General features: G+C 43.8%; 1 non-coding gene across 1 annotated transcript; it reads right to left on the bottom strand.

Annotated features, from left to right (window-relative positions):
* Nucleotides 1–3,549: 3,549 nt before the first annotated feature.
* On the bottom strand, nucleotides 3,550–3,622 carry TRNAA-CGC (transfer RNA alanine (anticodon CGC)). The gene has a single exon. It is a non-coding gene; the product is annotated as a tRNA-Ala (tRNA).
* Between the last annotated feature and the right edge of the window lie 7,479 nt (nucleotides 3,623–11,101).

The following is an 11,101-nucleotide window of genomic DNA, read 5'->3' as shown; positions in this document are numbered from 1 at the left end:
AGATTTGGTGCCTGTTGAGAGCCTGCTTCCTAGTTTAGAGATGGCTGTCTTCTCCCTGTGACCTCACACAGCAGAAGGGGTGAGAGAGCTCTCGGGGGTCTCTCTTATAAGGGCACTAATCCCATTCATGAGGGCTCCACTCTTAGGACCTAATCACCTCCCAAAGGCCCCACCTCACTATCATCACATTGGGAGTTAGAATTTCAACATATGAATTTTGGGGGGACACAAACATTTCCTTGACCACAACAGTGGTCAAGGAAAACTTCATGGAGAAAGGGACAATTAAGGAAGACCTGAAAGAAGTTCCTGGGTTGAGCCATGCAGATTTCTGGAGGAAGAGTCTTCTTGGCAGAGTGAATAGCCAGTGCAAAGAGCTCAAGTCAGGAGTGTGCTTGGTGTTCTAGGAAAAACAAGGAGCCTGGTGTGGCCGGAGGGAAGTAAGGGGGAGAGTAGTAGATAGAGAGCTCATGGTGGCAGTGGTAGCAGCTGGACAAGTTGCTCAGGGCCATGTAGGCCCTTGTAAGATAGATTTTTACTTTGAGTGAGATGAAAAGACGTTGGATGGTTTTGAGCAGAGGAGTGGCATGATCTGACTTATGAAGGTCACTCTGGCTGCTGTGGGGAGGCTAGACTATGAGGAGCAAGGATGGAAAGAGGGAGGCTGTGTGGGGTGTTAGGGGAGTGTTCGGATTTGTCTGGGTGTTCTTGTCCCCTCTTATTGTCTCCCCTTGGTGGAATGGCAGTTGTCGGGGGAGTTCGTAACCCTGGACTTTGTGCCACAAGGTTAAAGGGAGAAATAAATCAGATATGAAAGTGTGCCTAACATTTGCAGATGTGGCTTCTCTGGATTAAGAGCCAAACAAACACATCATGACAATTTCTCTTCCTCTTTTGTCTCTTATTCCGCCTCAGATTCCCCTCCCAACCTATTCCTTGAGGATTCCTAGACACATTTTTTTCCCTGCAGTGACCTAGGTCTCTTATCCTGCTTTACCTCCCGCTTTTGACAGAGAGATAAAGGCTTCTGCATTGATGTGAGTGGAGATCTTACTATAGCACCACCTGTGAAACAGCAACGGGCAGTAGAGATGCTTAACCTGTAAAATGTTCGTTGCACTGGGAAAAATCAATACAATAAATGTTGACTTAATGGGACCCCTTGGGGAAGGGGACTCTGGGCAATGTAACATTCTAGTTGATTGAAACGTAACCCACTCCTCACCCCTGCCTTTTTTCCTCCCTTTTTTTTCCGCATTAGTTCTTGTTTCTGAGTCTAAAAATAATGGGTTTTACCATGTGCTTATCAGGTGCCAGGCACTGTGCTAGGTGTTTTACAGACCATTGTCTTATTTAATCCCAGCAACAACTGATGATATAGACGTTATCATTATCCCCATTTTAAAGTTGAGGAAATTGAGGCTCAGAGAAATTAGTCACCCAAGGTGGCGCATCTGGTAAATAGCTGAGCCCATCTGATACTGAAGATCAGCCTATCAGTGTTTGTCCCTCATGGACTCTTCCTGGGCTCCAGGCAGGGTCTCAGTGCTACCGTGCCAGCCACCTGGGAGATGCTCAGGGTCAGTGATGCAGGCAGGGAGGGAGCTCAGGGGCACGGGCTGTGCAGAGGAAGGCCTGGGAACAAGGTCCATTTATTATTATTATTTTTAAAAAATAAAAGCCCCAACATCAGCTTGTTTTCTTGTTATTAGGCTCTTCTAGTGGACTGTGGAAAAGCAATGTTTAGTTCATTGATAACAGTGTTAAAATGTTACTATAAGTGGTAAAGCTCCTTAATTTGGTATACCTAACTTTTATTTTTTGCAGGGGGTGGGTAGTGGTAGGGTGGTAGGCAGTGGTGCAAGGAAACCAACCTGAATTAGCTGTAAATCTGAAATCCAGGCTCTTTTCAATACACAGTTTCATTCCTTTCAGTCACAGTTGGTAACAGGAGCTAATGTTATCAAAGTGAGAACCTATTTTAATAAATAGATAAGAAAAATCATTCATTGTTCTATGAAAATGGATTCTTCCCTAGTTTAAAAATGTCTGAAAATGTTTACTTTTTTCAGAAGAATAAAAGCTCTCCTTGCCATTTAGTTTATCCTACTCCTTTGCGTACCAAAGCCAGTTTTCACAGATCAAAGCATAAGACGCTGATCTCAGCTCTGGTCTGAATTTCTGCAAAATCTGAATGAGAATTTCTGTTCTGGGTAGCTTCCATGTGCCCCTTCAGACCCTCTCTCCATCCTTCTCCACCCTGCACTCTGCTTCGGGAGGGGAGGCTGACCTGTAGGGATGACATCAAAGGCCTGACCATCCCCCACTCCTGTTACTAGCCCTGGGTACCCTGCCCCCACCTTTATAAATTGTCCATTTATTAACCTTTACTCTCCAAAATACCCATTTTGAGTGTGCCATCTACTCCCTGCTGGGACCCTGACTGATACAGGTTTTGAGTGATGTCTCTATCTTTATTCCACCTACAGATCTGAGACATCAATTTCAAGGTGTTACGACCACACTACTAATTTGAATGTTCAAAGCTCCATACAACTCCAATGATTGGGTAGTGTCGGGGAGCACAGGGACAAAGGAACAATCATCACCTGGCCATCAGGTTCCTGTGATGTGGGTTTCAGGAATCTGGGTATGGATAGATCATGACTGGGCAAAAGATAGTTCCAGATCAAGGGGTGATGCTAACCTGTCTGGCCTCTTTGCTTCCCTATCAAGATCTCTCCGGCTAGGCCTTGGGTCTCAGGCATGGGGTTAAGGCAGGAGACCCCTGTGGACTGGATTCAATGCCCACAGTTGGTCCAAGGAGCAGGATAGGAACACCTGGTTCAAGTAAGGGACTTAGGAAAGGAGTTTGAGTCAAGAATCAGACAGTGTGACCCAGGAAAACACTAGTTCGTGAACTCTTTGAGGGAAGACATTGTGTGACTACCTTGCTCACTGCTGTACTCTCATGAGCACCCAGCCAATAGACTGGCAAATAGTAGGCATTCTATAAATATTTGAGTGAATGATTGAATACAAGATGATGAAAGAATATGCTGACCAATGCACAAAGAAGTTAGGGGGTTACCTTAGGGAGAATCCTATCCCAAGTAGGGAGGTCAATGTTTGGAAATGAGAGCTGTAACTTACCTTCCTTGGCTATAAGAGCCTCAGCCACGCACTGCACACAATCCTTTGGGCAAATTAGCCTACCAAAGCCAAGGACCAGAACCCATGATCAGTATGCCCACTGCAAGTTTTTTTTTTAACTTTTTATTTTATATTGGAGTATAGTTGATTGACAATGTTTTGTTAGTTTCAGGTGTACAGCAAAGTGATTCAGTTATACATATACATGTATCTATTCTTTTTCAAATTCTTTTCCCATTTAGGTTGTTACATAATACTGAGCAGAGTTCCCTATGTTATACAGTAGGTCCTTGTTGGTTATCCACTTTATTTTATTTTTAAATATTTATTTATTTGGCTGTGCCGGGTCTTAGTTGCGGCATGTGGGATCTTTTAGTTGCAGCATGTGGGATCTAGTTCCCTGACCAGGGATTGAACCTGGGCCCCCTGCATTGCGAGTGCAGAGTTTTAGCCACTGGACCACCAGGGAAGTCCCTGGTTATCCATTTTAAATATAGCATGCCCACTGCTAGTTTTAAATAGAGAAGATTTTGTGAAAATGGGGATCTGATTTGACAAAGATTTTCTTGGAGCTTAAGTAGCTAGTTGAAAATGCAGGGAGATTTTTTTCTACTGAAAACAAAATGTGCCCGTAAGGTCTCTTTTACTAGAAACATGGGGAATGCCTTTTTCAGGCATTCTTGTCGAAGAACACAAGGTCACATAAAAGATCTAGTGGCAAATCAGTGCATTATAGTTCTGTTGACACTTCCGCTGTCAGGGCTAATAGTTTTACTTAAGAGTACAATGTGCAAGTGGAATGTTTTAGGTTTTAAAAGTGAGTCTGTATGTATTTAGGGGAGCTTTGCTTTATCATTTCTCCCTAGACAGGCCTCCCGAGGACTTCTACCTGGCAATGATTGATGGGGAGGAGGGCAATTAAAGTCAAACTCTGTGCTTTCAATTAAGAAGACAAGTTACAGCTCTGGAAGGCTGGGTGTTTGGGATATATCAGATCATTCATCTGGGGAGCGTTTTCAAATTTACAGACACCTGTACCTCCCCATCCCATGTTGATGACAGTCAGTTGGGAATCACCAGTTTACACTTTGTATCATTTTGAACCAGGCTTTCCCCTTCCAAAGATCTGAAATGGGAGGTTAGCCTGAATTACAAGAAAAGCATGAACAATGGTGTGGGAGAAGTTGGGTCAGTGAAGTTTTAGGCTCAACCAATGGTAATGGATTATGGTGATCCAGAGTGAATGTCCTCCTTTCCACTCAACCCCTGAGCTTTTAACATTTCAGGTCAGCCTAGGCACCTGGAGCTTGTGGGGGAGAGCACCTTCACAGCCCTGCTGAGCACCAGCAGACAAAAGAAAAAAATGAGGTCATGCCTTTCTTTTACACAATTTTAATGTAATCCTCACCAGTATTAGTGAAAATTGCTTTTTGGTGGCTGGAGGGAAGCAAAGAGCACTTGACTGTCTTAACATCCTCATCCCTGACAGCCTCTGTTAAAATGGAAAATTGTTGAGATGGGAAGATCAGCTTCAGAGACTGATGGGGCAGCAGGTTCAAATCTTTGAAAATTGGTTGTGTAAAATGGTCAATGTCATAAGGAGACACTTCTGTCCCCAGATGCTGTTCACAGACTGATGGTTCTGTCTCGTTCATGTAGACACTAAATGTGCCATAATTATGGTGGGGGAAGGGATTCAGAAAAGGAAAAGGAAGGTACAGAAGGCAGGGAGGGAGGGAGAAGAGTTTAGAGAGCAGGGATGAAAGTAAAAGAGGGAGGGGGTGGAAAAAAGTGAGGAGAAAAGAAAGGGGAGGTGGGGGAGGGGGTTATAATTCAACCCCAGCAGGTGCTGTTAGAGCCACAAGGGCATGCTGGGAGCAAGCGCTGGGGAGCTGAGGAATAAAACCTAGATTAGGAGGAAGGGAAAACGGCATAAAATCCAGGAGTGTATGTGGGGTGGGGGGACTGACAGTCCAAATACCAAGTCCCAACAAGAAGGGAGCAGCTTTCATTGCACGGAGGCTGTGGGGCTCTGTACTTATGGAAAGGATGACAGGAGTGCAATTGTGGGGTGCATGGCAGAGATGGTGACAATGGCCACTTCTATACCTGCCTGCCTAGGAGTTCCTCAGAACAGGGCCCACTGTAGCCCCAAGATTAGCATCGTATAGGTTGGGGCCTAGTGGGGACAGAAGCTGCCAGCGCCCACAGGGCCTGGGTAGACGTGGAGAGGCCAGTGGCACAGCTGTCTGTGCTGTTTAGGAGGCCTTCCTGCTGAAGGGCTGCAAAGAGGCCTTGCTCTGGCCCCAGACAGGCTGAGTGATTCCCAACATCCTGGCAGCTGTGTGGGCCGCACCTAAACAGCACTGGCCCTGCTTTCCCCTCTTTTGCCAGGAGAGGGAGGCACAGCCTGCTGACTTCACCCAAATCTCAGGCTCTTGCCTGGGCCTGGGACAGCATGAGGACTGCAGTTGGAGGAGAGGGAACCTAAGAAACAAGGGTGGGTGGGGCAGAGAGGAGAAAGGCTGGAAGAAGGAAAAAAAAACAAGGTATAAGCAGAAGTTGTAGAGTCACAGATTTAGGAAGTTGGAGAAACGGAAGGATCCTTATGGCAAGAGAAGGAAAGAACAAGAGTCCCTCCTTCTGCATCTCTCCCACTTTGAGCCTATTATCAAGTTCTGAACAAGAGTCTTACTCTCGAGTGATGATTTATGAGCAGAATGGTTTTATGGATTCTCTGCTAATTTGACCCTGAGTAATTTCTTTTGCCTCAATGATGGTAGATGGCATACTCTAGTTGTAATTGTTCTAAAAACGCTAACTATTTCTCAGATCCATCCCATGTGCGGCATCTAGGATTTTTCTGGATCGTGGTTGTAGTGGTGATGGTACTGGAGTGCTGAAGACATCAAGTGAATGATTTCTGAAGCCTCATCCTTTCACATACATTAATCCGTTTCAACATGATCAAAGGCAGTGGGCTGCCCAACCAGCCTGGCCCCGCCTGTATGTGTGGGTCCCCAGCTGCTCCACTAATCAGGATCATTTTAAAAGGTCTGGCTACTCAGTTACCCTGTTCTCCAAGGTGGGGAGGTGTGGTTGGCTTCTCTTGCCAGATGTGCTAGCTGCTTCTTGCAGTGCCCCAGGGAGCCAGGCGTCAGTGGCTCTATTTACTGTTTCAGAAAGGATTGGATACGTCTGTGCTCTGTGCTTTGCGTGTTGCTTCTGGCTGACTGCTTGCAGCAGGCTGAAAAAGCCAAACACCACAAATACTTGTCTGAGGTGGTTGTTATTTAGAATCTCTGATGTCAAGGGAAGCAAAATTAATGCTAAAAGCAGGAAGAGTCTCTCCTTGGCCTTGGGAATGCACGTGGCTGTACTTGATTAATCCCACATGTTTGGTAACCATCCTGAGTTTACTGGAACACTTAATAACATTTTAAGCTCTTTCTTAGTAGGAAGAAGAGGTTACTGCCCTTTCCATTGGTAGTCAACAAGCATGTGTCTGGAGCTACGTGGTATATTAGAAGGAGCACTGGATTGAGGGTCGGAGCACTGGTTCTATCAGGTATCAACTTGGTGAACTTGGACACCTGGGTCTTAATGTTCTCATCTGTAAAATGGCATTGTTGGTCTAGTGCAGTTTCTCAAACTTTCACATGCATTGGAATCACCTGGAGGGCTTGTCAAATCGCAGATCTTTTTTTCTTTTCCATTATGGTTTATCACAGGATATCGAATATAGTTCCCTGTGCTATACAGTAGGACCTTGTTGTTTATTTTGTATATAGTAGTTTGTATCTGCTAGTCCCAAACTCCTAATTTATCCCTCCCCCACCCCCTTTCCCCTTTGGTAACCATAAGCCTCAGAGTTTCTGATTCAGATGGTGGAGCCTAAGAATTTGCATTTCCATAAACTCCCAGGTGATGCTGATGTGGCTGGTCTGGGGACAACACTTTGAGAATCACTGGATTAGATGATCTCACCAAGATGGTCTCTTTCTGAAACGTTGCGATTGTGTGACTGTGTGGAGTGTGGAGCATGGTGGGGAATAGTCAGGAAATGGAAGCCCAGCTCTGGGCCACTATTTTAGCCAGAGTTAGAGGTAGCATCCAGTGTGTGACCCAAGGGGCACAGTAAATGAGTTCCTTTCCTAGTGTACCACATGCCTGAAATCTTTACCACAAGTCTCTTGGTTGGCTTAAGGTCCCTGTTAGAATATAAATATGCTCCCTGGGAAGACAAGGCATATACTGTCAACAGTTATTAGTTTCCTGAATCCACTCCTATTGTTCAGCAGATCCTGGAGGCCTGGGATATAGGATAGACAGGTTTTGCATAGGTAAGACAAGGGCTGTAGCAAGGCTTGCTTCTTGGAGAAGGTCTGCCTAGATAAGGTATCATAGTGGGGGCTCTGACTAGCATGAGGACAGTGGGTACCTAAGACCTTGAATAGTGATAAAAACCAACCTTTTTAAACCAGATAATCTTTGAAGCAGTGCATATTAGGAGAATATAAATGCTGCTAGGCATTGGCAAAGGAAACTAACAATTGCCATACAGTATGAAAAGCTCTAGGAGACAAGAAAACACAGAGGCCACAGGGAGTGACCATAGGAGCTACAGAGGGCGGGGACTTTACTGCCCTGTATGGCAATGGGATACAGGGACTACCCGTGACAGAACTGTTTCAAAGTTAAAATTTGTCATCATTGCTGTCTTTACCCTCTTTTATTTATTGAAAATTCAATACGTGGCAGATATCATACTATACTATATGCTTCATGTGAGTCATTACATATAATATTCATGAAAAATATACAAAGTATTATTGACTTTTACTTATGAGGAAACAGATTCAGAGAGGTCAAGTGGCTTGCTCATGGTCACACAGCCGATAAGTAGCAGAGTTGAGATTAAAACCTCTGCCTACCTAATACCAAAGATAGCACTTAGGAAATCAACTTTATTTAGTAACAATTTGCATACAATAAACTGCACCCGTTGAAAGAGTGCAATTCAATGAGTTTTGACATATGAATATACTTATGAAACCAATACCATGACCACGATATAGAACATATCCATCACCTCCAAAAGCTTCCTCCTTCCCTTTTGCTGTCAATCTTTGCCGCCTGCCCATCCTCAGGCAACCACTGATCTGCTTTCTGTTGCTCCAGATTAGTTTGCATTTCCTAGACTTTTATATAAACGGAATCTTGCATTACGTAGTAATGTATCATCTGTCTTCCTTCACTCAGCAGTCTGAGATTCATCCATACTGTTGCATGGATTAGTAGTTCATTCCTTTTTATTGCTGAGTAGTATTTCATTGTAGGGATATATCACATTTTTAATTCATTCACTTGTTGATGGACTTTTTTTTTTAGTTTTTGGTTGTCATGAATAAAGCTCTGTGACTATTTGTGTACAAGTCTTTGTGCAGACACATATTTTCATTCTCTTAGGGAAGTGACTTTTGATTTCAGCTCTGACATATAAAGAGATTGGAAATCACCACTCCCGTCAGAAGGCAAACTGCCATCCACAAATCTGCAGAGACAGGTACACAACGTGTACAACATGAGACAGGTACACAACATGTATACAACATTGACACAACATGTCTGGTGGTCAACAAAAAATTACAAAGTATGCCAAAAGGCAAGAAAAAAAATCTGCAGAGATATAGCATTTGAGATTTGCTGACATGGAGCAGAAGTCACTGGACTCCACAAGCAGTAGGATCACTTACTTGGCTAGTAATTTGGACAAATTACTAGAGGCTGTATGTGGGCTAGCATGAGAGTGAGAAACTCCTGGGGGCCACAGTCCAAGTAGGCCCCCCCCACGTCTACAGGTTTTTCCCTCAGGAGCTCCACCAGGCTCTCAAAGTGAGGATCTGAGAAAGATGCTCTCCTGGCCCTGACTGGGGAAGGGGAGGAGGAGCCATTGCAACACACACCTGAAGCTTGATCCATGACAAAGGCCTCCTCTTTTGGAGAAAACATCTACCATTGGGTGATACTGAAACTTTATCCCACTTGGGAGAAGGGGGTTACTTTCTACCCCCATTCCAGCCAGCTCCAGCATTCCTATCACACTTTAAAACAAAACAAAACAAAACCCGAAAAGAACAAAATAGCCAAGAAGGGACAGGGTTTTAAGGAAATAGATTGGGAATGCTGCAGCTAGGGAAGGGAGTTGGGCACAGGGTAGAAAGAGTGCTATGCCCCTGGAGGAAGGACAGAAATACTTGTGAAGGCCACATCCTAGAGATGCAGGCCCACTAAAAGACTGAGACTTAATCAGGAGATTATAGAATGCTCCCTTCCCCCACAAACTATCACCACACCGACCAGTCTCCGGCATGCTATCAGTGGGTTATAGCTGAAAGAGCTGTGAGACACAGACATTCTCTAAGGAGGCATACTTGGGGAAGACCAAGGTCAAAAGGAAACAAAAACAAGGACACTAGAGGAATTTGAAGCCCCATAAATACACTAATAATCTATTTACTTTAGTTTCTATTGACACAACATGTCCGGTGGTCAACAAAAAATTACAAAGTATGCCAAAAGGCAAGAAAAAAAAGTCTGAAGAGACAGATCAACCATCAGAACCAGACTCAGATATGACACAGGTATTAGAATCATCAGACAGAGAATTTTAAATAACTATGATTGATATGTGAAGGGCTCTAATGGAAAAAGTAGACATCATGCAGGAACAGATGGGTAATACAAGCAGAGAGATGAAGATTATAAGAGTCAAAAGGAAGTGCTAGAAGTAAAAAACAGTAACAAATGAAGAATGCTTTCATTGGCCTTGTTGGCAAAGTCAACACAGCTGAGGAGAGAATCAGTGACTGTGAATACAGGTCAGTAGAAACTTACCAAACTGAAATGCAAAGAGAAAATAATTACTACTAGTAGTAGTACTACTAGCACTACTACTAGTACTACTAGTAGTACTATTACTAGAACAGAACATTCAGGAACTGTGGTACAATATCAAAAGGTGTAACATTTCTCTTAGGTAAGTACCTGTGGTAGGCAGAATTCTAAGATGGCCCTCAAGATTCCTACTCTGTGGTCTATATGTCCTGTATAATTCCCTCCATTGAATGTGGGTGAGAACTGGGAATATGATGAGAGATCACTCCTATGATTAGATCACATTATATGGCAAAGGTGAAGGGATTTTTCAGATGTAATTAAGTTCTCTGGTTGACTTTCAGTTAAGCAAATGGAGATTATCCTGGGTGGGCCTGACCTAATCAGGTGAGCCCTTAAAAGAGAGTCTATAATAGAGAGGCAACTGCAAAGATATGAATTTTGTAGACAACCATATAATCTTGGAAGAGAACCCCAAACCTCAGATGAGACTGCAACCCTGGTTAACACTTTGATTGCAACCCTCTGAGACCCTGAAGAGAGGACAGTTAAGCCACATCCAGACTCCTGAACCATGAGAAATGTGAGATTATAAATTTGTGTTGTTTTCAGCCACTAAGTTTGTAGTAATTTATTATGCAGCATAGAAAGATTAATGCAGTACCTATGGATGAAATTCTGGGTTCAAAGGATAATTGTATATTAACTTTGTAAGAAACTGCCAAACGATTTTCTAAAATGGTTATATCTTTTCACATTCCCACTAGTGATGTATGAGAGTTTCACTTGCCAACATTTGGTATCATCAGTCTTCTGAATTTTAGCCATTCTAGTGGGTATGGAGTGATATCTCATTATGGTTTTTTCCCCAAATTAATTAGTTAATTAATTTTTGGCTGCGTCAGGTCTTCGTTGTTGCATGTGGGCTTTCTCTAGTTGCGGCGAGCGGGGGCTACTCTTCGTTGCTGTGTGTGCGCTTCTCATTGTGGTGGCTTCTCTTGTTGTGGAGCACAGGCTCTAGGTGCATGGGCTTCAGTAGTTGTGGCATGCA

Source organism: Tursiops truncatus, chromosome X, assembly GCF_011762595.2.
Source record: "Tursiops truncatus isolate mTurTru1 chromosome X, mTurTru1.mat.Y, whole genome shotgun sequence".
Taxonomy (NCBI): Eukaryota; Metazoa; Chordata; class Mammalia; order Artiodactyla; family Delphinidae; genus Tursiops; species Tursiops truncatus.
Note: the sequence above shows the minus strand (reverse complement) of the source record. Positions and strands in the feature narration are given on the sequence as shown.